Consider the following 27,388-nt stretch of genomic DNA (forward strand, 5'->3'; position numbering starts at 1 on the left):
AGAAAGAAAGAAAGAAAGAAAGAAAGAAAGAAAGAAAGAAAGAAAAAGAAAAAGAGAGAGAGAGAAAGAAAGAAGGAAAGAAAGGAAAGAAGGAAAGAAAGAAGGAAAGAAAGAAAGAAGGAAAGAAAGAAAGAAGGAAAGAAAGAAAGAAAGAAAGAAAGAAAGAAAGAAAGAAAGAAAGAAACGAAAGAAAGAAAGAAAAGAAAGAAAGAAAGAAAGAAAGAAAGAAAGAAAGGAAGGAAGGAAGGAAGGAAGGAAGGAAGGAAGGAAGAAGGAAGGAAGGAAGGAAGGAAGGAAGGAAGGAAAAGGAAAAGAAAGACTCCACCCACCTTCCTTAAGGCAAAGGAAGTGAATAAATCATTCCATTTATATCTAATGTGCTGGCTGTCTCAACATACAGCAACCACCCCTGGATCTCCAAAACCAAGTCTGGAGTTTTTGTACAAGTGTTTTTAATTTAGAGTTGCATTTATGAATATCCCCACAGCACCAGAGGAATCCTTCCTTATAATTAGCAACACTGAGCACAGACTGTGGAATACAGCTGCAAACCGTGTGTTTTTATCCTGTCCCTGAGGAAATTCACAAGGGAAATTCTTCCTTTCTTTATCCCATAGCCTAAGCCATCTAGTCAGCCTGCAATTCATCAGGTTGTGGTTCCTGATGCTGAGGCATGCTCTTATGTATAAATTAGATTTATCAGATGCTGAACTGAGCTGATCTTTACAATGAGAAATAATTAGTTAATCCATTTTCATTAAATCAGCAAAGCTCTTAGGAAAAAACAACTAACGTATTAGAAAAATAACTACAATAAGAGTGGATTCTTATTGCAAAAAGTGCCAGTTTCAACTTAATATAGAAAGAAAACCAGTTCAATTAGGAACTCATGGATGTTCATAGATCATCCCTAAATTTGAGATGCTCTGTGGTGTTTTGACTTTGTGGTGTTTGGTCTTGTTTTAAATACTCGTTTTTAAATATTTCCGTGCTTTTATATAATGCTTTTATTACAAGCTATCCAGAAATGCTTGTATCCAAACAGTATCATTCTTACTGTCTTGTGTTTTACGGACTGAGAAAGAAGCACAGTGGTACAGCAATTTATCCAAAACAGTGAACATGGTGAGACATGTAGATGGGTGTTCTGTCCAGGAGATAACATTGTTTGCAATACACTGACATAAAGTGATACATGTCGCAAACAAAAAAATACTAAAATTGGAAGTCAATCTGTCTGCAAAATACTGATAGAAAGCCAAAACACAATTATTAAAAAAATAAAACATGCTAACACATATAAAAATGAAGAAACAAAAAAACCCAAACATCCGAATACAAGACCTACTCTTAAACACAGAACAAATTCTTTGCTAAATTGAAATAAAGGGGGAGACAGGAGAAAAAAAACATTTCATAAGAAGTCAAAGAATTTATCAAATTTCAACCATTTCACCAACAGCACCAGCAGATAAATAGAAATATATATTTTTTGTAGTGATTAGAGTAGCATATATCATTCAAACCATTTTGGTTTACTCGGAAATTCTGACAACACATTTAATCTCTTGGATTGCCTTCTTATTGTGTATTACACAAAGGCTCTTGGCCTTTAACTGAAATTAAGGCTTACAATTTGAAATACTAACATGTTTCCAATAATGTAATTTTCCAAACAGGTAGAGCCTCTGAATATGTCTACCTATGGACAGAACTGAAGAGCAGAGCTTTAGGTTTGTGTATATTTTGAAATGAATATAGGATTGGCATTTAATTCTTATTGCAGGGTTAATATTTGTTAGCCTGACATTATTTAAAATTTCTTTAGGTGGGATTTAAAGTTAGCTGAGAGAACATCAGTCATGCTCCTCCTCATGACCTTCCTAATGTCTCAAATTCTTATAGATTTTCTGGCTGACCTGCTGGAAATATAAATACTTTCTATTCCCAAATTACCAGAATTTTTGCCAGATGAAGACAACAACCTTTCTGTATGCACAAAAGTGATTTAATTGGAGCTCACTGGGCAATGTGACCTTAAAAGGGGATGGCCCATTCTGATTCATCAAAAAACAACAATGGAAAAGTGGGAAGATGAACTACCTAGGTTTATTCTTATTTATTTATTAGTCTGGCTTACTGTTGGCTTTTTTTCTTGTGATATTTGCTAGTGGTTTATAGCCACGATATGACACAAGGTCTGACTATGGTAACCATTCTCTCTAGCAGCATCAGGATTGAGTGGATTCGTTGTTTTTTTTTTCTTCTTTTTTTCTCCAGTGTTTTGTAATATATACACTGAAAAACCTCTGTTTCTGCTCATGTATGTGCATGAAAACCATAGAAGGTATTAACGTATGGTAAATAAACAATTCTATAAATGTCCAAACAGCTTTAGAGCACAATGCTATCTGCTGGAAAGACCATATACCAGTACGTTTTGAGGACTGAATGGATCATATTCAGGTGTGAGACGGTCAAGCCAAAAAACAGCTTGAAAAACAGCTTGCAAAAGTTAAATAGTAACAATAGTAACCAAAAAGTATTTTTTGTAAAGCTTCTAAAAGTACTCATAGAAGACAAAGTCACAGCAAAACAAACAAAAAAACAAAAAAACAATTAAAACTATTTAATGAAATATTTGCATCTGGGTACACTGTAGAGAGAGTTTAAGAAAGTTGTCACTTTGGAAGGTGTCTTTCCAAGGCAGACACATCAGATTATCTGGCTCAGGTTTACCATTCACCAAATGAGATTGCAGAACAAATTATTAATGATTATTTTGGCAAACCACTAGGCCCAGGTGGTACTGCTTGAAAGTTTTAAAGAAACTCAAGATACAACTGTATCTTGAGTATAGTGTATAGTGGTGATCAAGTGACAGTGAACTCTTCTGCCTCACGTCTACAGACCTGCTATGTAACTTAATCACTGTTTCTCCTGCATCAGTCAACAAGCTACTCTTTGCTATATTTCAAAGTACTTATTTAGATGGATGACCCTTTGTTCTAACCCAGAGCAGCTGTTTTTAGTAAAAAAAACCCTTTCATTATGTCTGCCATTTGCATACTAAATGTGACAAAATGTATCATCTTAAATTAAAACAGATTTTTTTTTTACTTTCATGTAATTTTTCCTCCACTTTGTATTAGCTTTAAATTTAGTCTGACCAAATATTTCAGAATAATTCTATTTAGTTTCAAACACCATTATTTTAAGGTGAAGCTCATTGTAAAATATCTAGTAATTCACAATAGAGGAGAACTGCATTCTCAGATCTGACTTGAACCTAAGCATGTCCTCTGTGCATCAATTAACTACACTGAACGTAAATAGATTACTTAGCACAGTGTCTGAGATATCCTGTTATTCTGTGGACTAATAGGAATATAAAACGGTTCATAGCAAAGAACATGCAAGGAATTGTTGGAATACTTTCTAAGGCTTAATATATCTTTAAAATACAATAATCTGCTAGTTCGCTACAATTTTTTAAATAATTTTTCTTCAGGCTGACTTCATGTTATGCTTTTGCGTAGTTTTGAATTTACCACTTATCTTGCTTAATTCTTTGTTTTGAATATTTCTTTGTTTTGAATATTCAGATATTAACATTCCAGACATGAAGTCTCATAGGAGAAATAGTAAGGCTACTTCTTGAATACATAATAACATTTCTTCCCTTAAGCCTTCCCTCTTTACTCCTATCATATCGTAATGTTAGAAACAGTTATTTCCCAGAGGAAAGTCAAGTTCTACAGTCATTGTTTCTTTTAATAACTGTAAATTTCAGAAACTTTGGGCCATTGAGCGCTTGAAAACACCTTATCAACAAACAACCCTACCTTATTCTCCTTATAATCTTTACAGATTACTAGAAGTAATAGCTATAATGTACTGTTCCATGCCACAAATTTTATTTCAGCCACAGACTCAAGTTTTAAATGAACTTTGTGGGCTATATGTTTATCTCTGCCAAAGGTTTGCACCAAAAAAGTAACCATTTCTTACAAGCTGACTGCCTAGTAGTTCATACTGTTTAAGACCAGAAATTCTCAATAATAGTACAGTACTACCCTACTTTTATTTTTTTCCCACTTTGCATTCAATTAAAATATGTTCTGACCAAATATTTCAGAATAATTATATTTATTTTCAAGTACCTTTACTTCAATATGAAGTTCATGACTTTTTTTTGTATGAGTCTCTCTAGGTAATGATATCCAGCAAATCTAGCAGGGGTATACCAGTTGGGCTTTCTCTTGAGTCTAGCAAGTACACCATAAATATTGTCAACACTGTTGTTCAGTATTTCTGATGGAGAAACAAAATGTTTTCTAAATTGAAAATTAACTTTGATTAGTTAAAAGCAGAAACAACCATACTAAGATAATCTTAGACTTTAGCAAATGTCTTTGATTACATTTGAACATTCCTCCATTGCCTGTCTACCAGATAAAATCTTGATATACATAACTTGGCTGAGCTTCAAAACTCAAAATGAGCATTTCTTTGCTTCCTGGAGAAGAGGTAAGGATTTAGTGTTCCTGTTGTTTTGGTTTGACAGATATGATTGTCTTGTCCTGAACTGTAGCTGAGAATGATGACTTTTGGAATTAGTAGCTAAGGGGAATAGACAGAAATCTAATCTGTAATATGGCTAGTTAACAATTTTCAAATGATTGCTGGGCATTTATGAATATATTTCTGTATCAACAAAATGTATAGATAGCCTTCATTTAATCTCATTTCTTGTTTGTTTGTTTGTTTGTTTTCAGACTTTTCTCAACTTACAGTATTTTCCCTATACATCATGTAAGGGGTAAGGAACATTGTTTGGCAAAGGAGAGAATGATTATATACACAAGCCTCTTCATTATTGCCTATTGTCCTTGCTTTTACTAATGAAAAAAAAGTTTTTAGCTCTTGGGTTTTCAAATTAAATACTTACAGTGAGATCCAAGTGTACCCAACATAACTAATTTTTTGAATATACAGAATGATTAAAAAAAAACATGCTCTGAGGCGTGAACAGCCCCATTCATTGCAAGACTGTTACCTCATGTAAATAGTATTTAAAAAAATCAGCACTCTTAACTATTTAGTTACAGAAAGAATGTAAGAACAGACGGAGAATGCAATATGAAGACGTTTACAATGCATTCTGAGAACTGCTCATTAGGAAGAGGTTCTTAAAAACACATAGTGAAAGTGAAAAGCTGTCTGTCTATATTCTGCAGAGAGTGAAAGTCGATGGGCATGAGTTCCCTAAGCTCTGTAGGCAGGCTGGGCGGCCAGGGTGTCAGTCACCACAGTAGCTGCGGGGTCTGCTTCTGGCTCTGCAAATGTAGCTTGGTGCTATCCCAGCTCCTCCAGCACCTGACCAGCAAACTGGAAATACTTCACCAGCCACCTCTTCCCATCCTGTTTTGTCAGGGCTGTGATAGACTGAGTGTTGCAAAGTCTTCATATAAAATCAGGTTTAAATAACAACCAGAGTTGCTCAACAGTCAGGCCTGGAGCTGTCTCAGCTAGACTAGAAGATAGGCAGTCAGTCACTGTCCTGATAGCTTAATTCTCCACCTTTTCCTGCCCAATACCTTTCAAAGCCAAGGCAAGCCTGGGTGCAGAAGAGTCTAGAATAACTACAACATTCCTATCTTGGGAAAAAAAGTGGGATTACCTCCTTTAGTTATGTAGTAAATGACATGTTAATATATTCAGTGGCTATAGGCATGTGCTGAAGCCCCTTCAACTTGAGCAATTCAGAACAGAGGAATGTATTTCATCATTTTGTATTTGAACTCCTCTACTTTTCATAAATGTAGGCCTTTCTGACCAGGGAGTTGCATTTTAAAGTCCTTAACTGATAGCTCTAATATCTGACAGTCTGTGGCAGATGTTATATTCTTGTTTTGAATAAATCAACAACGTAATTTTGCGCATTAAGGTTGTTACTGATTTCTGGTATTTATAATCTGATGGGCCTCAAATTCTCTAGCATGACTTCTACATCATAGGTGTGATGTGATACATAAAGTTACTACAACTGCCAAGAGTTAATATCAGAAGTGCCTTATTGCTTCCAAAACAGACAATGCAAAGCCAGGCACTTGGCTTAAATTTGGCATGATTTACCTTTGGCTTCACCACCATAACTAGCTAAACATCGGTATTTGCTGCATCCTGTGCTGTGTGATGTGTAAATCTTTTTGTATACTAGGGTATGTAAGACACAGTCAAGTCAATATCATTATAGAATACAGAAACAGCTGTACTGATGGGTATTTTCTGCTATTTATTGTGAGTACTTTTACTGCAAAAAGACAATTGCAGCCTTTTTCTTTCATTGAAAAGGGATGATTTGCAAACTTTCAGAGACTAAATCTGTTCTTGCCTAGCTTGTAGTTCTTGGAATTGCCCTCTGACGTCTTTTCTTTTCATTATGTGATTTGAGGAAAAAGTAGTACTTCAGTAAGTTGAACCCACTGACAGTAGAGGGCCATTATGAGAAGGGTTATCTGCTTCAGACACATCTCTTTAACTTATTTAATCTTATCTCCTTAAAATAGTATTGTATATTCATCAGCCTGTAATACTACTGCAGAAAAGTTCATAAAGACAGAGAGAGAAGGCCATTCTCAAATATTTTCAGTATACATACGTAACTGACATATTAAGCAGTAACTATGGTGTCTCCTTTCTCTGAAACAGAAAAACCAAGGGATGAGCAAAGTTATGACTGGGCCAAACTATTTTGCAGTACTCCTTGTTTGCATTAACTAAATATGGTCATTTCTTTTTCATCCCTTATACAGTGCTGCAAGAGTTTAGATGTATGTTTTGGACACATCTGACATACATCTGAATGGAAGGGTGCCTGATGTACTGTTAAGACATAAAATCAAAAGCAGAAACTCCAGGCTATGTCTGTGCTGATTTTGACATAAAGTCCTTTAGCTCTTTGAATTCATGCATGTTTTTTGAATCATATATGCTTTTTAAAAATTCAGTGTATGAAAAAGATGTTCTACAACTCCATCTAACACACACTTATTGCTCAGTTTTAATGCATTTAGCTGATAAAACATTAATTTGTAACATCTTAATTTCTTAGAAAAAAGTACTTTGCTATCTCAGGACTGACTCATGTTTCACAGGAACCTACGCATGCACAGTCATCAACCTTACTTTTATAAATTAAACTTAGCAGCTCAGTAAAAGAAATATTTTGACAAGGCCTGTTGTCCAGATACTCTTTTTGACTGCTAGTCATTTAAATAAGCCTCTTTTAATTGAGTTCAATTCCAACTTTTCCACTGTTTTGCCAGGATTGTCTGAATTAGTCTTTTCACTCCTTTAATTGCTGCATTAATTTTTCTTCCTGCATTGCTGAGGTTCTGTAGTAATCCAGGATAAGTTCTAGATCCTCTTTGCTGATACCTATGAGGGCGCCTTGCAGTATGTGACCAGCCTTTTTTGATTATTCTCTGCTGTGTTTGGACACTATTAGAGACAGCTGGAAACTGCCACCAACAATAGTAATAAAAAAGTTGGACATTTCCATTCCATCAGCATGTGATGTGATGTACAAAGTTCAGGCTCTCTTCCCAGCTGGTGAAAATGATTCTCCTTTCCTTAGTGCTTCTTTCTCTTTTTCCTCTATTGCCATCAATATCAGCTCCCATAAGTACTGAAATGAGTCACTGCCCCTGCCCCTACCTCTTTATTCTAACACTGAAACAGAAGTTGCTCTGGATTTTCTAGGGACCGTGTATGGGTCTGCACATCCAAGCATTTGGTAAACACTTCCGGGAAGGAGACACAGTGATGCCTGTTCCTGGAAAACAGAAGGTACAATGAAAGTGATTTTTGTTTCAGTGTAACATACAAATCATTTTTTGCCTCTGATGTAAAACTAGACAGAAAAAAAATCTATGTTGTGGATAACTGCTGTTTATTGTCTCTCTTCAGAATCACTTACCATCACAGTGTCATTAATAATCACAGTATTTTAAAGACAAAGAAGAAGAGATTAGTCTAATCCTCCAGTCTTATGGACTCTCCATCTTAGGTGGACCCATGAGCCATATCTACCAAATTGTCCCTTTGTGAAGGGGCTCAGACCTTGAAATCTCCTACTAGCTCTGAGGACTGTCAGAATATCAGCGTGAACCATGTCAAATGAGGTGATGATTAATAAAAATGAATAATAAAATAAAAATAAATAATATAAATAAATTAATAAATATAAATATATATAAATATAAAAATATTAGAGGAAGAGAATGAGTTCATTTTTGTTGTGGTAATCACTTACTCTACAGTAAGATGATCCTTGTGGGATCCTTCAAACATGGGATTTCCTATGATTCTAAAGGGATATGGAACATTAACATAAGAGCAGCATAAAAATAAATCAAAAATGATTTAAGTAACAGAGAAGATAGAGTAAAATTTCTTATAGTGGACACAACTGAGAGATACTATGACTGTTACAAGGACAGAGAAATAATATTCAGAGGCAGAATAATTAGAGATACAAGAACGCAAAGAAGAAAATGCATTACAGTTTTGAGAAGAAAATGCAACTTTACACATAGAGCAGAAGGAGAAACATGAAATGTAACTATTGAGAATGGTAACAAACAGCACGTAAGAAATGAATACAGAAAAGAACACTACCAAGGACAATATGACTTTCAGTTACTGTGCTACTATGAAACATAAGTGAACAGATGATCTAAAGTAGTGAATGGATACTGTGAAATTGGCCTTATTTAAAATCTCCAGTTTGTCTTCACATGTTAAATACTGTGATCAAAGATATTGCAAAGTATCTGAATCCAGTCCTCTGATAGATTTGTCAAGGATCTTATTTTTCAGTCACTTAAATACAGAGAGAGATGAACTTTCCTTTAAAGTGCATGCATTCCTTTAAAGCGTACGCATACAACACCAAACAATCTGACACACTGGGCTACTTAAGCACTGCTTAATTTTACCTATTTGCACAATTTAATTCATTCAATTGTATCTACAGTTAGTAATATTCCACCCATTAATTTTGTTTTAAGTATAGTTCTGGAGGCTTCAATAAACAGAGCTGTGAGGATTAGTGAAAGAGGATTTGAACAACAGTGATTATTTATGAACTTGAAAGTTTATTATAATGAAAGACTGAATGAACTAGATTCAGATCCAAGCTCTGTTCTCAGTTATACTGCTGTAAATCCAGAACAATTCTACTGATGTCACTGAGCTCTGGGGTGAGACAGATGGAAAAGCATGTGTTTCAGTACACTAATCTAAAAGAAGCCTTAGGTTAACACAGGATAAAACTGGACAAAGTATTTTATTTTTTTTGTTACTAAAAAATAAGCAAACGCTTTTCTCCTCTTCCAGGTTTGTTCCAATAGAAAAATGGTAGTCAAATTACATATCCGGACAGTAAATTTCCAAACAGGAAAACTTGTGCTTATTTCTAGAGCTCATCTTCACTCTTTGGCGAAAGACAAAATAAATAAATAAATAAATAAATAAATGTCTTTTCCAATCAAAGGATGAATGCAAATGCTAAAAAACAACAACAAAAACACCCAGAAATTTCACGGCACACATAGCAGGATGAGGAGGAAAGGTATGCAGTGCCTGACTTATCTCTGCAATTCTGTCAGTGTTCCTGACAGTTGCATGCATCACGTTAGTTTGGTCTTGGGTAATTTAGACTACACATAATGTTAGTGAGGTTATCCTGGATTTATAATGATACAGTCAAAACTTTCTAGACTTTGAGAAAAAATATGAAGACTGCTATGACAAGAACACAGAAGTCTTTCCAGAGTTACAGGTTTGTCCTGGACAGTGTGAGTTTCAAGGTTTTTTCAGGTGCCTTGGGCAACATGCAAGCCATAACATTAAAAGCTGGTTATGCCTGACTCACAACTTGTGTAGCCAAACTTGTGTACAGGCAGGATGCTTCACTCTGAATGTCACAGTGGCTCCTGAGGCACTTTTGACTTGAACCAGTAAGGGAACATTTTAAAGCTCCAAGTGTCATTTCTGTACCACAGACTTGGCAGAAGCCAGGCTCTCTGCAGTGATGTCTACAGAGCTGGAAAGAAGACTAGTGCTGCCCTTGTTTTGGTCTAGACTGATCTGGTAGATCTGCCTCAAGTTAACTTAGGAAGATTTTTATTTCACATACTTGTCAGTTTGTTTCTCTCAAGCTGATTTTTAGACAGTGAGTAAGCCTTGCTGCAGTATTTTTCATCCACTTCAGAGGCTTTGCAGATGAAATATGGTCTGCAGCCTTAACTTCTGTTCCTAACAGGTGATTTTAAATAATTATTTTAACATTTATTTTGCATATTTTAATGAGCAATAACTAAATTGTAACATCAGAGACTTAAGAAATGTTTATGACCCTTTCCAAACACTTTTTGTTTAAGATTATGCCTGGGCTGATTATAACTTACTTGCTTATCTGTTACTGCATTATGTTAATAATGAGTTAACTTCTTCCTTATTTGATTATAATCAATGGGTTATGCTGAAGCCAAATTGCCTAAGGACTTTTTCAGTTCCCTACTCCCAAGCTTCTTACAGAACTTACATCTTGTTGACCTATTTTCAAGCCAACATACTAAGTACATTGCAATCTTAGATGTGAGAACCTACTGTTGTATTATCAAAACAGACATTAGGGCCAGATCCAACAGTGAGCTGAGAAGCTAAAATGCCATTTTAGGCATCAGAAGTCGGATGAGCAATTTACAAAAAATACCCGAGGTGCTAAGAATTTCAAAAAAAATCTTTGGTAGATCAAAGGCCAGGCACCTCTGCCCAAACTTACCATAGAGTTCAGTTTGCTGAGTATGCTCAGAACATGGCACAGGCATAGCACTGAATTTGGTTGAAAAGTATGGTGTCTGTTATAGTCCTTCATGTACTAGAGGAGGGACCATAATCCCAGGCCCCTTTCCTTCCTGGCTGAGTGCTCAGACCACAAGGCTGGAGTTGGGCTTTGACACCTGGTGCTGCCCTTTCAGCCCCACCTTTTCACATTCTGGCTGCATGAAGGTGCAGTTCAAAAGGAACGGTAAGGTACCCCATAGCCTGGGGGTGGAGGTATTCCCCTGGAGAGTACCATCTGTGAGTAAAACCCACAAACACAAAGATGCAGAGCTCTCAAACCTGTAACTGCAGCTCAGCACACAGAAATTGGTCTGCTTCTGTTTGCAGCAGGAATCAGAGTGCTGCTTCAACAGAAATGCCTAGCTACAGCCTTCAAATATATATTTAAGTGGATACAGGAGACTTTGTCTCTGACGCTCCCCTATGCTTGGTTATATTTTTTGGCCTGGTATAGGCTTCCCTATGCCTACGAAGCTGGCTACTCTAAGTGTCAGACTAGGTACCTAATTCATCCACAACTGAAGATATTCCAGCACCTAAACTGTGTGAGTAACTTTTATCTGGAAAGAGACACTGCCACCCACTTTACTGAAAACCAACCTCATTAATTATTTTGCTGGAACCATAACCTACTGCTTATTAATCACATTTAAAATCGTTGTCATAAAACCAACCATTGTACTTGGTGTGATTGAAACCTAGTACTCAGAACACAGGAAAACACTAACATCTATAAATAGATTATATCTACATATTTTCCAAAATTTAAAAAATACTAGTATATAAACTATATTTACTATTGAGAAATGTTAATATTTCACCATATTCTGTGGTTCTCTAGGACTGATTAGTTTCATCTCCTGGAAACTTACAAAGCAAGATCGAATTTCTTATATTCATCTAATAAAGACAACTAATAGGAAGGGTTTAGACATTCAGATACATACCTATACCTTCAGAGATGTCTTTGACTATATGTAAACCTCTTGTTTTGGACAGAGTGGCAGAATACATCCTGAACAGAAGTATCTGGTACTTGGTTGTCTTGTTTAGACTCCAGACTATCATCCTCACAGAGCACTGAAAAGTAAAGGAGATTATGCTTCATCAGGTAGCCACATCTGGATTTTCACCTGGAAGTTTGTGGTACAGATATCTGGAGCTTTCTGACTTTGCTAGCTAATTGTGGACAGGACACTCTAAGATACAACCAGCTCCTGATGCCAGGGAGCAAGGACACATTGACCCATGTCTTTTGATGAAATGTTGGTTTCTGCAGAGGGAGTGAAGTCACATCTCCACATCTCCAAACCACATGTTGAACAGAGACAGAACTGTCAACATTTACAATATGCAAGTGGACTGAGCTTGATTCCAAACCAGAACTTCACATCTCCCTCTTCAATGTGGACCACCTTTCCTTCTTGGCCTCGTAATGCTGGTAGAAAATCCCTAGCATTTTGATTTAGCTTAGGTGTTAGTTAAAGACTGTCCTTTTGGTAATATGTTTTACAGTTTTATAAAAAATGTTCTCAGTTTGGCTCGTGGTTTTACAGCTCAAATGGGAACATTTTAAAATGTAGAAAGACGAGAGCTTTTCTAGCTTTGATAACTAATGCTCAACTGTGTCAGACCTATGTCTGCAATTATACGTAACAAAACAGCTGAGCATTCCTTGAAGGGCTTTGCTGGGGTTTCAAAAACAGTCTCAGTCTTTCTTTACTTTGTGATTTTGTCATTGCTGCTAATTGTTAAGTAAGCAAATAAAAGCAACATCCAGTCTTATACATTATTAATAGCTGTAAGTTATGGAAAATGAAGATGCTTAGAAAGTTCTTAATTCTCATTAAAAATAAAAATACTATAACTAATATTGTTGTACTATACCATCAAACATAAAAATCCAGTGAATCACCATGTCAGCAGGTTGGCAGAATCATACAATAGTTCTAGTAAATTTATCATAAATAACACTAAAATCATTACCTCGGTGAAATCAGTGAGAATTTTATCATTCAAAGTGGCAAAGTTTCATTGAAACAGAACATTTTGCTGTTATTTATTTATTATTTATTTGTAGTATAATGCTATTCAGAGGATTGGTAGTTCATTCATTGAAGAGTGCTGAGTCCCAAAACTAATTCAAAAGTTTACACAAATGAGCTTTGTTTGCATTGTGTCTTTTTATGCATTATTTATTAAGTCTTTCTTGTAGCAATGTTATGTATCAACTCAGAGGACAAAAACAATAATGTGACTCAGTGAGTGATACCATATTTCAAGTAAGTGAGCACAGAAAAAGCTATCCAAAAGCTGAAATTTGTTTGTATAAATCATTTGGTGAATAATTATGACTAACAGGAACATTAAAACAAAATCTGGATTATTGCAGAAGAGACTGGAAGATGGCAAGGAAGAAAGCAGCCAAGAACAAGATGAATTAGGCCATGCAGAACACTGCGGTGCCACAGCCAAGCTGCTGCTGGTGTTCAGACACCTCCTGTCAAGCCAGCTTGGGTACCTCTCCAAGTTGCTGCCATCTTGTCTCAATAATCCATTTACAATAACTGAGAGCATTTCTAAATCTCAAAACACATCAGTGTAATGATAGATACTGACTCCAACGGTTTCCAAACTTCTGTCACTCCTTGCTATGCACTTTAAACCTACTTTTGAATTAGCACAATTAATCGTAGTAATAACATTGAGACAAACAATGTTTTACAAATGTTTGAAAACAAAAAGAAAAGGACAACTAAACAAGACTGTTTGAGTTATTTTTCTCCACGGCACTCTAGCTTAATACATACAAAGAAAGATCAGGTTTAATTTGCTGCTAGCGATTTCTCCATTGTACTTTCCTCATTCTGGCTAGGTTTCCCTGTGACTGAATGGTAGTAGTATAAATTAGAATCAGAGGGAAGTACTATGGTTTTGAGCTGTGTGATGTCCTGCCGGGCTTTCTATGTGGAACTGCCATTCAACCAAACAAACCAAATGCAATCTAATAAATCCAAATACATTTGAAGTATTCATCCTGTTTTCCATATTACTGGAGGGAAAACACTGCCATTTGCTTCTTCTGACTGAACTTAATTTAAAAGAGGAAGCAACATCTGTAGAAAACGAAGGTTTTTCTGGGTGCTACAGAGAACACACCCAACCTCAAATTTCTGCCACTGGATATCACCAGCTGTTTAACAGAACACAAATGCAGAGAATATAGGTCTTTATATTACTTTCTAGAACCATGCTAAGTAACTAAACTTTGTGGACTGTATTTCCTTAAATGGAAGATGAAGACAGAACACACTAACCTTTTTTCTCTCACATTGCTTAACTTTTCCTCTCACAGAATGTAAGTTTAACACAGCCTTAGGTCAGGATAAAAATATTAAAGACTACTTCTTGTGTTGGGTGTCTGCTTCCAGTTGAGAAGGCCTATTTGCCAGGAACAAATGATGACAATTTGATCTGCTTTGGGATCCGCTCAAGATTCTGCTTGCCCAGCTTTTGCAATGAATTGCAACAGTATAGATGAACAATTTCTACTACAGAAGTGATAATTTATGTTTGAGCATTACGTTTTTATTTTATTTTGCTTTCTTTCTTTTTTTTTTTTCTTTTACTACAAAATCATAGTAACTCTTGACAAGTAAGGTTTCGAATGAAAAAGTTTAGTGTATTACTCCAAAAACCAGAGCTTTTTCCTTAAGTTACCATTAATGGTACAATGTTTGATTCACTCCACTTGGGGGTTAACTGATGCTGGGTCAGCTTCCTGATCTACTGCAGAATATATTGAAAAAATTCAGCAAATGCCCTGGCTCTACAGTACTTCTGTTACCTTATAATGAGATTATACAAGTATTTTTCTGTCTCACAGGGGTTTCATAAAAATCTGCACATCAAGGAATGGGGGTAATGTAAATTACAGTAGAGAGAAGATAGAAAACTGTTTGGACAAGAAGTAGTAGAGAAAATAGCTATTTCTGTGATAGCACCAAAGGCCTTGATGTGTTTTATTCAGAAGTAGGTCGAACTTCATTTCCTTGTTTTAAAAACCTCACTCAGAATTTCAAAAGCTTGCAGTGGTTCTTGTTCTCATAGTTTCAAGTGGCCATGTCCACCCAAACTTCAAGAAGGTTCTCTTTGTACATCTTTCTTATTTTCGCAGTCAAAAACATAGTCTGTACCTTCACATGCATATTATTTTAAAAGGACAGAAAAGTTCAAATATACTTCAGAATTTGTGTTTTGTAAAAGCAACTTCTGAAAAACTTGAAATCATTAGAAAATGTTTCCAAGATTTTTGTTTGTTTTTTCAAATGCCAATGAGGGACTATATATGTTATAGAAATATATTTATATAAAGTAATAAAATGAGAATAAAAACATACTTGAAGTACATTGAAAATTACACATTTTTCTGTAACAAGTTTGTTCAGCTGCTGTCAATAAGGTCAGTATTTAACTGTTTTCTAGATGGAGATGGTTTATCCTATGAAAAGGTTTTATTTTATTTTTTAAAGGGCATAGTTCAACTTTGGCTTGGCTTTTACAGTGGAGTACAGCAAATCCTTCTTCTACAAACAAAATGTTCTAATTTACTGCCCTCGATAAGATCCCCAGGCTTGCTTAAATTGTTCAAAGTGTTAGAGGTGTAATCTTTGCCAAAAACTATACTAGAATAAATATTGCATATATTTTCAATTTGCGGGTGAACGTAATGCAAAACAATTTTGGTTGTTAGGCACACTGCAGGCAGGCTCTGTGCAGGCTTCCCACACACATTGCTACCAAAGTACTTCAGTCCTGACAGTTAACACCATATGATATTCCACTCTTGGGTTACCTTCTGAGTAGCAACTGCCAACTTGGTCTGCAAGATTTGGAACATTTGAACCCTATAGACCTGACGACTTAGTGATTTTTTAATTTGTTTTCTTCAGCACTGTGCTTTTTACACAAAACTGCTATGAATATCTGTTCACTGTGAAGGATTTCTACTGTATACTTAACTTTGATTGCCTCCTAGAAAGCCAATTTTCCTCAACTAACTTTCATTTAAAGTCATAGGCCACCTTCTTCCTAAATGAAGCTACTGGCTTTTTAGTCCATCTTCTATTGATATAACAAACTTGTGTTTGTTCAGAATGGGAATACATAAATTGGTCTTCTGTCTTTTTCTAAAATTTCTTAGAGTGTAAGAAAATGGTTAACTGTCTGTACAAGTTGACTCGCTTGCCTATTAGAAAAGATACACTTAGTACTTTGAAATAGGAATCGCCCAAGAAGTGTCTCAGAAGTACAAAAAATATTCTTCCTCAAGCAGTACTGGAAAGAAAAAGTAGCAGGTTGTGGGGAGAGAAAGGACAGCATGCCTGGTTTTATGCATTAACTCAAATTTATGTTGGCTCATTCTTTATTGCACACCAGACATTTTCCAGTTTTGTTCCACAGTGGTCAGATGAAGAAACATTAGACGATGGAGGAAACAGGCAAAGTGAGGATATGCTGCTTTAAAAAGACAATGAAGACCACTAAACACTTTTTTCATTTTACTCTACCTTGCCCTCTCTCATTCATACTATGAAAGCTCAGTGTCACGTGGCTTTGGACCGTTTGTCATAGCAACCAAACAAATTTGTGTATGCCTAACAAGATAAAATATTGTCCAGTCATACTTCCTTCAGAATTTTTCTGTCAGAAAAGACATCTCTGACTATAGTTTATCCACAAATATTTCCAACAGAAACTTAAAAAATAATAATATATTACTGCATACATGTAAAAATGCTTTACTTGTTTTGGAAATATATTTACCTGTAGTTTTAGAGAAAGACATTGAACTAATGGTGCTAGAAAGACTACCTACCACCTACACACCAGTAGAATCAAAAATAAAGAAAAACACATCTGGTTGAAGCAGCACAAAGAATACTAATTTCATTTAACAGAGTATTGGGTACGATCTTGTGACCCCTTATATTGAACTCAGAGTCATATCAAATTCACTAGAGATTAAGGGTGTTTTCAGAAATAAATCTGGCTTCAAGGAGCTGCAAAGGTCATGCTGATGTTTGGATGGGCATTCAAATAAAATTGAAGTACGTCATTCTCTTTAAAATGTAACAGCTATAGAACTCATCCGTTTAGTTTATCTGCTATAGGTGCAACATTTCCTCATTCCTTCGGCTGGTCATGCTAAGAGAAGCTCTCTGATGTCGAGCATTATAACTTTTCCCAGACTGGAGTAGTGCAGTTCTCACACAGTTTGATGTGATACTGTAGTACCTGCCCATTTGCTATGCTTAACTAGTGTGCCTGCTGGGTTCTGCTCTTTTCACATACGGTTCATTTCCAAATGAACTATTTTCAAATATGGTTCATTTCTAAAATTAAAAACAGAGCATTTACTTGAAAACAACAAACTAATAGCATGCTGATTTAATTTCATATACAAACACCCTGCTTAACAGGAACTAGCTTATTTGCTAGAATTCTCTGAGCAGTTCCTGAGTAAGAAACTATATTCATCTAGCTCTGGTTCATTCTCTGATTTTGCCTCTGTTTGTCCAACCAGTTCATCAGGCTTATCAGGACACTGATCCCAACCTTCTCAGCCCAACAGTTATGTCATTAACATTAACGGCACTCATATGTTTGCTGAGGTGTGACTAACCCTGGAGAAGCCTTCCTTCCTTGTCTTTGAGTTTAACTGAAAGTATTTATTTGCATGACAAACAGTTCATTAACCTAGTCAACTTCTCTGCTTCATTCAGAGCCTCAGCTCAGAACTACTTTTTGCTTCTCTGTGCTGCTCTTCATCCTTAATAGTTGTTCCTCCCAATCTTTCCATCTCCTTGCTAACTGATGTCCTTCCTGTCTTCAGTTTGATCATATTTGCTCACTGTTTCCATGGGCATATTTTAGTGTAAGAAATTCATGCATATGGATACATATGGATGGGATGGGTAGTTTGCCACTAGTGTCATTCACCTCTGCTGCAGCACCTCTTCAGAGCAGCAACAGAAATGAAATGAAATGTCAGAGATTCTTTTTGAACACTCCTGTACTCATTACAGAATTCTAAAATTTCATCTTTATCCTGCCTTATTCCTGTCCTTCAGTCACAAATGCTGACCAGAGACCCAGAAAAGTGCCACTCCCATGTTCACCACAAGTAGATACAGTAAGATAAGTGTTTGGTTAACCAGAGAAAATCATCTTGATGCACCTTGTTAAAGTCACCAAAGGGATGCAGCTTAGCTGCTTCTGTCTTAGTTGAACAGACAGCGTTGCATTAAATGGCCATTAGAAAAGGAAGAGAGTACTGGGAGAATATTGATTATATGGCAATTTAGGAGGCACGAGGACTGATGCACTGTTCATGTTGACATAGTTCAGCAATCTTTTCTATGCAGTGTGACAGCCATGCTAACACTCTGTTAAAGCCTGATGTGTTTATATACCACAGTCTGGCTTTCCACATAAAAAGACCTGCATAAATATCTTGTGTGAAATAATGTTTTGTTACAGAGTAATCATATACCTGCTGTTTTGGGGGTGCATGACCTTCAGCATCATACGTAGCCATCATTAAAAAGGACAATAAGATAATATCCAAAGACAAAAACTTGCCAAAGGGAATAGAACAAAGTATTCCTGTTGCAATTCCCATGTTAGACTATCAAGATGAAAGTGTGTCATATGTGCAGGAATTAAATTAAATGTGCTGTTTACATGTAAGAAATTATTCCATTCACCTCACAGGGAAAAGAGCTTTCACACAGAAAACAAACAAACAAAACTCCTGCTTTTCTGTACTGATGTGATTGTCTGTGGTAAGAGAATCCTACTGGTTCTGGTTTTCTTGGGAAAAAAGCAATGAAATTCAACAGCACACAAAAATGAATGTGAGGAAAGGAGTTGAAAAAGATTGTGATGCAGTACAGCAATCTTGTAATTACAGAATAACTCATTTACTCATTATTAAAGCATTTTGATTTAGAAGAACGGATGAAACATAATTTAGTTGCAACAAGGTTCATTATGTAAATTCCTCAGGGCAAAGATCTTGTAGGTTTTCTGTTGTAGTTGTTTGGCTGATTGGTTTTGTATTTACATAGATTCCAACACCAACTGGAGCTTCTGGGCACTAGTGTAATACAAATGTTGTTGCTGCTAATACTACTTCTATGGCAGTAAATGCTACAAAATATTTATAACAAACAGAAAACTGATAAAAATCTTCTGTAAAGAAAAATAAGATTTAAAAAAACATTCTCATGATAAACTGGGTTCTGAGGATACACTACATGAAGCTTGAGGTCCTTCCCTGTCCCCATGCTTTGCTATGCCTTCTCTCCAGGTGCTAAACCCAAACTCTGACGTCTTCTCCTTCACATGTGGCATCGCGTCTCATTCCTCCCTCCTCTCTCCCTTCTGGACCAGTTACCCCTTCCAACTATCAAGTGACACCATTCCCTCTGGGCTCTAATTTCCCTCCTCTGTATTGCATCTGATGTTTATCCCAATCCCCACGCATCCCTGGAAAGGGGGAAAGGTACTTTCCAACATGCATCATTCTCCCAAACATTTTCCTGAATTAACAGTATTTCAAATTTCCCCTCCCCTAGTCTCCTTTTATCTATTTCCCTTTTCTTCCCCCTCAAACAACCTAGCTACTTGAAGATCCTCAGGCTAGTATGCTGACGTGAAACTTGCATGTCATGCTGACATGCTGCTATCTTGTAGAGGAGACATGAAGCTATACCTTACTATTTAGAAATTAAAACATATTTTATTCCTTTCCCCAACCATATTTCCTTGCCAACTTCCAGTTTTCATTGCTAGCTTGTTTCTTCTTTTTTTCTTTTTCTTTGTTTTGGTTCTCCTAGTGCACAGCATTCCTGCCTTTTCTGCTGAAATTTTCTGTGTACCTTCTTGGATGCAGAAAGCTGTAATGTTCCACCCACTGCATTGCAGCTGTGATTGAGAAATAGACTGTGAAATACAGTGGGACTCCCATACAATCTGAGACACAAACATATATATACTTATAAACTGTTAATATGTTATGATAATGTTTATTTAGGAATCATAGATTCTTATATAGTGGCATAAATACTGGCATTGTTTCTCCTCACAAGGACTGTACTCTCCTCCTTTATTTTAAGAGTTTGACTTTTTTTATTTCATTTTCATTCTGTTTTCATGAGAACAGCTAGCTGCTTATTCCTTAGAAACCACTCTCTTACTGAAGAAATTCCAGTATAACAGTATGCTTTATGTCTGAGAGGCAAAGCTTGCCTTCAGTCAAGTGAAGACTTAGAGCTGTCTTCTGCTTTCCTGGCCAGTCCAATCCATGAGCCATCACTGCACAAGGTGTAGTGGAGCTCACAAAATATTTTCTCAACAACTATTACCCCAAATAAATTTTCATGGGGCCTGAAGAATAAAGCCCAGGCCATAATAATAGGTCAAGAGATGTGTATAGATAACTAGTGTAATGAATATAATGTTATGCTCTCTGATTTTCTCCAAAACAAGAGTTACAATCACAGGAGCCACCAGAGGAGCTACCTAATGTGATCATGGTGTCAACAGCTGAGATTTTCACATTTCATGTATTTCAAAAGTATTTTTCTAGCAATATAAATATCCTAATAGCTAATTGAGCTAATAATTTTATGCTATTTTAAAATAGATTTTCCTGCTTGCTTTGCAGTAGTTTAAAACAAAGGAGCAACAGTGCATAGAGAAAGAGCACCAGAAAGGTGTCTTGCTGGAAGGTAAGGGAGGGAAGAAGGGAAGGGAAGGATGGAGGTGAAGGAAATGGAGGGAGGGAGGGTGGGGAGGAAGGAGCAAATAAAACTCTCTTCATTTCTGTGTCTATCTACCCACGCTGAAGCAACAAGTGGTGTTAATTTTATTTTATTTTTAAAATTTCTTTCAGAAGACTTGCAATAGATATCGTTTCAAAAAATGTGTATACATGGTATACATGGAACAGCGTTATCATAACAATATAATGCATTATACACTATTCTTTCTATATCGTCTATTTGAAAAACTAGCTCTGCCAATAACTAGTTTACTATGTGAAGAAAGTACTCACTTTATCTCTTGGTTAGACACAATTCATTGATTTTCATATGGGTGATGACAGATCTCCTCCCTGTTACTCTTAATATCTGGCAACCAGTTATTTGATACCGTTAGGGAAAAAATCTTAAAGACAGGTAAAGGAAATGTAAGTCTGACTTAGAAACTCCATTGGAAGGTGAAAGGCAGAAAGAAGTCTGTTTACTTTAGTAAATCACAGAATCACAGAATCGTCTAGCTTGGAAGAGACCTCCAAGATCACCTAGTCCAACCTCTGACCTAACACTAACAAGTCCTCCACTAAACCATATCACTAAGTTCAACGTCTAAACGTCTCTTAAAGACCTCCAGGGATGGTGACTCAACCACTTCCCTGGGCAGCCCATTCCAATGCCTAACAACCCTTTCAGTAAAGAAGTTCCTCCTAATATCCAACCTAAACCTCCCCTGGCGCAACTTTAGCCCATTCCCCCTCATCCTGTCACCAGGCACGTGGGAGAATAGACCAACCCCTACCTCGCTACAGCCTCCTTTAAGGTACCTATAGAGAGCGATGAGGTCGCCCCTGAGCCTCTTCTTCTCCAGGCTGAACAACCCCAGCTCCCTCAGCCGCTCCTCGTAAGCCTTGTTCTCCAGACCCCTCACCAGCTTCATCACCCTTCTCTGGACTCGCTCAAGCACCTTGATGTCCTTCTTGTAGCGAGGGGCCCAAAACTGAACACAGTACTCGAGGTGCGGCCTCACCAGAGCCAAGTACAGGGGGACAATCACCTCCCTAGACCTGCTGGCCACGCTGTTTCTTATACAAGCCAGGATGCTGTTGGCCTTCTTGGCCACCTGGGCACACTGCTGGCTCATATTCAGCTGACTATCAACCAGTACTCCCAGGTCCTTCTCTGCCAGGCAGCTTTCCAACCACTCATCTCCCAGCCTGTAGCTCTGCTTGGGGTTGTTGCGCCCCAGGTGCAGGACCCAGCACTTGGCCTTGTTGAACTTCATACAGTTGGCCTCAGCCCATCGGTCCAGCCTATCCAGATCCTCCTGCAGAGCCTTCCTACCCTTGAGCAGATTGACACACGCACCTAATTTGGTGTTATCTGCAAACTTACTGAGGGTGCACTCAATCCCCTCATCCAGATCATCGATAAAGATCTTAAAGAGGACTAGCCCCAGTACTGAGCCCTGGGGGACTCCACTAGTGACCAGCCTCCAACTGGATTTGCCTCCATTCACCACAACTCTCTGGGCCCGGCCATCCAGCCAGTTTTTAACCCAACAAAGCGTACACCAGTCCAAGCCACGAGCAGCCAGTTTCTTGAGGAGAATGTTGTGGGAAACGGTGTCAAAAGCCTTACTGAAGTCAAGGTAGACCACATCCACAGCCTTTCCCTCATCCACTAAGCGTGTCTCTTTGCCATAGAAGGAGATCAGGTTCGTCAAGCAGGACCTAAACTAAAACTAAAGTTTAGTTTAGTTTAGTTTAGTGGAGGAGAACAGAAAAAAGTTAAGAGAAGAATATTTCAGCATACACCAGTTTCCTTCTTAAAGAAAAAAATAATGGATGTGTCTTTGTACACGACTTTTATGAAACGATTTCTAAATGCAAAGCATGGTTTGGGCTTTTGTCTCATGAGACTTGTAGTCCATGCCCGTGAAAATAAAATAATTACGACCATATATATTACAGCAGGATTTTATGTTAATTTGCTCTTGTATGTTTTACATTAATCTGATATTTATATATTTGTGCATTTATGTAAAAGACTCTGGGGAATACTAAGCATTATACTTCATGGTCTATGTTTCATAAACTTTAATACTACATTCCTTCTCATTAGATGATGAGCTGTTCCTGAAAACTTCTTGAAAAATCAGGAAACAATTACTGGAGAACTGTGTCAATTGTAATTCAGTTGCAATTTAAATTGAAAAGACTTTTAATCTCCTACTTCTGCCTAGAACAGAGAACTGTCCGTGAGTTTGACTAATATGTGGAAGTCAGACTTTTGTCCACAAAATATGATTTGGTTTGAGTTAGTGTTATAAAAAAACAGTTTTTATAGTGAAATGCCAGTGTGTTCTATGGCTTATTGCCTTTGGTGCAAAATCTGATGAAGGGTTCACAAATAAATTAGCAACACTTCGCAGAAGATACACCCTTAATTCTTCTTTGGGAATAATTTACTTAACTCAGTAGCTTCCTCCTTGAAAGAGAGGTGAGACTACCTTGGAAGATGCTGACAAATCTGCCTTTAACACTTGCTCTCATTCTGAAAGATTGTAGAGGAGTTGGAGTAACAGCAGTGAAACTACAACAGGCTTCCCTTACCCGGTATTCAGACAGTGAAGATAATATTCAACACTGATTTGAAACAGATTTTCCAGAATACTTGGAAATCTCATCAGGTATTTATTATCTTGATCACACCCAGTACAGTAAATCGGAAAGTTGAAATTGCATTTGATCTCTTGATTATGCTCCTCTGAAAAAAGATGCTTGTCTGGGCAGCTTGACACCCCCTTTTCTGACAGTAGTGCATTTGGCCATATTCTTCAGTTGTGTGTTACTTACATAGATGGAACACCAAAATGCATGGCACTTGAGAAATTCAAAAGTGTGATCTTAATTACACAAGCAAAGAAATATAGCAGATTTTTTTCTTTCCAGAAAATATTGCTCCTATAAATTCATGTGTATATTAAAAAAAAAGCTCTTCATACTATCTACCCCTTGTAGCTTAATCTTGTGGGACAAGATGACATTTGATGAAAGAAAAAAAAATATAACTACCTTTATATACTGCAAGGATTCTTGCATAAAAATGAAATGACTGTGCCCTCCTCATCTTGAGCACAAAATTGTTGTGTAAACAGCAGATCACACCTATGGCCGAACAAAAATACAGTTAAACTGTGTATTTAACTCTCAATTAAAAAAGAAGATAGTTGTTTTTTTTGTTGTTTGTTTATTTGTTTGTTTTTTTAGGAGAGATGTTTTGGGCAATATTTGCATATCCAGAAACTGGAAAGAAAACAAGTCCAAATACTTGTTCTTAGTTATCCTATCATTTACCACTCTAATCAAGAAGCAGGAAAAAAAAATCCCTTCCCATCCCAATTTATAACTCTAAAGAGAGATGCTAAAGAGTCTAAACTCTCCCCATTTATCCTATAGCATCTATGCTTCTGTCTTAGCCTCTTAAACCTTAACTTTAGAAACACAATATGCATTACAGTTTTTTAACAATTTCTTTATCATATTCTCTCAATTTTAAAATGTTTAGCCTGAAATTTTCCTTGTTGAGCATCATCTCTGTTCTGAGTTTTTACATAACAAAATTATGTGGGAAACCAAATATTTCCCATATTTAAAAATTCTTGCAACACTTTTGTTCAGAAATATTTGGCCTCCACACTTAGAAATGAAGATGATGGATGATTTCTCTTGGTGTTTTTGTTCCTCAAGAAAAGCAACCTCAGTTGCACGCGTTTTAAGTATCTGAAAAAATGCAGTTCATGTGTGTCTAAAATAGATTTAATGGAGCCCTTTAGCTTAATTTTCTAAAAATTCTGTCTGCAATGTGCATACACAAAGCAACACAGATTTTTCTGAGTTTCTGTAGACTGTCGTAGGACCAGACACTAGAACAGATATCAAGGAAACAAATTGCTTTCTTAGCCTAGTAATATTTCCCTTGCTGAGGTCTAGGCAGGTTGGAGGGAAAATTAGCCTCTCATTTTTTGAAGGAGAAAGGAAAATAGGAATTATGTGATCATATAATTGAAGATTGTAAATCATACACAAAAATAAGTTAAATTATGGTAAACTGTTAGTATTGTTCCATATTTTGAGTATCTTTTCTGAAACTTTAGGGCCTTTTGACTTTTTTTTTTTTTGAATATATGTTATTCTCCAGACTTCTACCACAAAAACTCTGAGTGGTTTTGGTGGGGAAATATCTTGGGCTAAAGCTCTCTTCTGTTGATCTGTGATTGACTCATAGCTATGAGCAACTCATAAAGTACAGTTTATAGATTTAAATCCATATCAGCTCAAGCTATCTAAAAATTGTTTCTCAGCACAAAAAGCCAGGCTACTTACAGCCTCTCTTCTATGACTGTTCATCCCTATAGGCAATGTGTGATGATTAGTGGCTTGATCAAGAATTAGAAGAGGCTGATACTGGTTTGTCTAGACCTTTCATTTCACACCATAAGCCCAACACTAGTGTCTGCATTCACTTTTGTCTGCCCTTAGCCTTCCCATTTTTGCCCTACAAAATGGCCGCATCAATTTATGTTCTCCCTTTACCTAAAAGTTATCAACAAACTGCTACATAGCACTGCAGGCTTTAATCAACCCTCCAAACACTTGAAGTTTTTACTGTGCTTATTTCATTAATATGAAACAAAACTAGCATCTCACGTAAAAATAATTATTAGGCTGAACTTTTGATCCCATCCAGAGCCACAGCTCTACTTAAATATGTTATGGGTCATTTTTTTTTGAAACCAATCACTTCAATTTTAACTACAGAAATCTAATGTGGAGAGCTAAGTGACACCAAATAACAATTTCTCAGTGCTTTCTAAAACCCAAGTTTCCCACATATATACACAAAGGCTGTAGATATGCATTTTTCAATTACAAATATAGGCAACAAAGTTCACCAAAATAATTTCAAATGGGTTTTAATGCAAAATAAGTGGTCTAAGAGAGGCTTTCCAATAGCAGTCTCTTTAAGAACATCAGCTGTAGCTATATTTCCCTCTCAGAAGTCCTGCATTAAAAAAATTGGCTCCAAGGTTAAAAAATCTCAAGCAACATACATTTTCAGTTCAGTTCTTAGCATCTGGTAACAAAATACATAATGAGAACACATCAGAAAAGCTCTGAATACAGTCAGACATTGAGATAACTATTTATCCTGATTAATTATAAAATTCTCAATGTCTTCTGTGCTATTTTTAGAACCTTGATTTAATACAGAGAAAGATTATTAGAGGGAAGGATGTGGTGCAGGATAAAAGACAGTTTTCACACTAAATTCAGCATTTAATGTTAATAAATATTCTATATTAATGCCACAGTAAAAACTATCACCTGGTGCTTTCCCACGCAAAAAGCAGCAGAAAGAGCTTTCAGTGGCTATCGTTGTTTGCCCTTCACACCTGCCTCATCCACCAACTGGATCTATCTTGGAGGAGAGACCTTAAATTCCTGCAAGCAAGCTGTAAGGCACATGCAGTAGCAGCAGTGTACTGACATTTGCTAAGCACCAGCGTCCCTCAAGTGACTGGGAGCGAAGCCATTGACGTCACTGAACAATAGGCAAAATATTTCCTCCTCCTCCATAGTCCTGAACTGTAAACACCCAGCTTGCACACAGCAGGCTGAACATTTGGGGAGAGGCGGAGAAGGAGAATGTGAAAAACTCTCAAGTGATGCTGCTGAAAACAAGCAGCTGTTCCTGCATAACCAGCCTCTTTTTATCCCTTCCATTTTGCTGTGAAGCTTGCTGATGTCTCCTTAGTGTAGATCACATGGTGTAGAAGACAAAGCTAAAACATACTATAAATAAAAATGTGTCTTCTGAACTCACAAGGAATTTTTGAAAATAAAATGCCTGATCTTGATTTAAAAAAACAAAACAAAACAAAACAAACAAAAAAACACTTTCTCCCTCTTTCTTTCTTGGTTATGGATAACTACAATATTGTAACAGTCATCCATGTATTTTGGGCAAGGTGTGGTGCACTGCATATAAGTGAATTTCCATCTTGGTCACCCTCCCTCCAAGCACATACACTATTGCAAGCCAAAGGAAAAAAAAAAGGTAAAATTTTTGTATTCAGAATTACAAAATCACACAGATGAGCATATGCTCTACATTCACTATAAAGACTGCTTTAACCCCTTAAGTTGGAGTGTTATGCTTACATTTTAAGCAGAAAATAAAAAGTCAGAGTTAATCCTGAAAATTGAAACCTAATTACAGCTTCTTGTGACTATATCTCAGAAATACTGACACATAGATTTGTTAGGACTTGTCAGTTATTGAGTAGAACTATTTACATCTGTATAAACAGTTAAACAGTGCTGGCAAAATGTGAATGCAGGGAACATTATTTGTCTTTTTTTTTTTTTTAACCTGCAGCCTCTTGATACCAGCTGCAGTCCTATGAGTGGTAAATCTTCCCTGTTTTCAAAGTACCCCTGGGAAGATCCCTGGAGTGGTGAAGGAGACCACAGAGTAGTGGCAGGGCTGAAGAGAGCTCAGAAATGCTGTACCCCTCAAAAGGCTGAAGGAAACTGCTGAATCAGGGAGCCCTGAAAGCTGCTGTAACCTACCACAGGGAA

The 27,388-nt window shown here is 36.7% G+C and overlaps 1 long non-coding RNA gene across 1 annotated transcript; it reads right to left on the reverse strand.

Moving 5' to 3' along the window:
• Window positions 1-1,045: 1,045 nt before the first annotated feature.
• Window positions 1,046-26,886, reverse strand: LOC106032396 (uncharacterized). Its single transcript, XR_001204836.3, has 3 exons — window positions 26,132-26,886; window positions 11,865-11,997; window positions 1,046-7,840 (listed from the first exon to the last, which is right to left on the reverse strand). It is a non-coding gene; the product is annotated as an uncharacterized lncRNA (long non-coding RNA).
• Between the last annotated feature and the right edge of the window lie 502 nt (window positions 26,887-27,388).

The sequence above is a fragment of the Anser cygnoides genome, chromosome 3 (assembly GCF_040182565.1).
Source record: "Anser cygnoides isolate HZ-2024a breed goose chromosome 3, Taihu_goose_T2T_genome, whole genome shotgun sequence".
Taxonomy (NCBI): domain Eukaryota; kingdom Metazoa; phylum Chordata; class Aves; order Anseriformes; family Anatidae; genus Anser; species Anser cygnoides.